Source organism: Lactuca virosa, chromosome 8 (genome assembly GCF_052849685.1).
Source record: "Lactuca virosa cultivar CGN04683 chromosome 8, Lactuca_virosa_CGN04683_v6, whole genome shotgun sequence".
Lineage (NCBI taxonomy): Eukaryota > Viridiplantae > Streptophyta > Magnoliopsida > Asterales > Asteraceae > Lactuca > Lactuca virosa.
In genome coordinates, this window is record NC_136433.1 from 39,703,666 (window position 1) to 39,705,109 (window position 1,444).

The following is a 1,444-nucleotide window of genomic DNA, read 5'->3' on the forward strand; positions in this document are numbered from 1 at the left end:
AAGAACTCGGCGAGTTGGACGCCTACTCGACGAGTAGGCACGAACATTCGCGAAGCAATAAAAGTCCTTGCCGTACACGGGTTCTTAATGAGGGACTCGGCGAGTCGGTTACTGGACTCGGCGAGTCGCCCCTGTTTTCAGAAATCTATAAATAGGACATTATAGCCCGAAACTAGAGGCTTCTCTGGAACCCTTGGGGATTAAATTGCGATTGAAGGTATTGTTGGAGCTCTGGAACTCGTGAATCGACTTTAGCATCCAATTTTGAGGAGATCAAAAGGCACAATCTCATTTTCTTTTCTTTATCTAGTGTTCATACCATGTTTAGATCATTAGGTTCAATTTATGAGATGTTTTCTACTATGAATATGAGCTAAAAACTCGTTTCTTCTATTTAGGGTAGACAACTTTATGACTATGGTTTGATTTTGTGGTTGGATTAATTTAATTTGGTGGATTTTGTTTGATTAAGCTTGTTAAAGATCCTCATGTGTTGCTAACAACTATTTTCTGTTAATTATCAAGTGTATTAAGTTGCATGGACATCTCTTGATTGCTTGTCTCATATAATTTATGTGAAAACATTGTTATATGCCTAGGAATAGTGAACATGAAACTAGGGGTTAATTAGAAAATAGGTAAATCAATGTGTGAGCTTGTATGACGAACCATCATACAAGAAGTTAATTGAATTAGTAATTTGATTAGCTAACTACAAGTCTTACCAAACCCGAATCAATAAACTAAGAAACTCATTAGTTTAACCAACTGGCCACTGTTTGAATTGATTTGCTTTCTAAGGATTATTAATAGTGAACATGAACCTAATCACATTAATCGGTAGCCAAAGATAAATTAATCCATTGCACGTGCCATAAAATCAACCATAGGAATAAGTTAGTTGAACCTGAACAGAAGTCTCCTTTAATATTGAATTTAGTTGATTTTTATTTGTTTTAGCTGTTAATTGCTTTGTTTAAGTGTTAGATAAGTGCTTAAGTTTCTAGTCTTGCAAAACTAGATAAAACCTCTTTTCTTTTATTAATTGTTTTTTTTAGATAATTTAGTAGTTAGTTTATTTACTGTTCCCTGTGTTCGATACCCTGCTTGCTTAATTATACCACCAATTGACAGGTACACTGCCTTTTGTGTGTCTAAATCATATTTAAAAAGTAGGACTAAAACTAGTGAAATAAACACACATCAGTTCTTCTTCGGGTTCCTCTTCTAGTTCTTCCTCCGGCTCTTCCTCTGGCTCTTCCTCGGGTTCTGGCTCTAGCCATCCTCCGTTCCCCTGGTTGGGGAAGTAAGGATCACCGGGGTGATGAAATCCACCCATAGAGTCTGCACGAGGTGTGGAGGTGTGAGAAGTGTGTAAGGGAAGTGTATGGCATTTCAAAATATTCCTATAGTATTTTAATTGTTTATGTTTGATTCCTTAAAA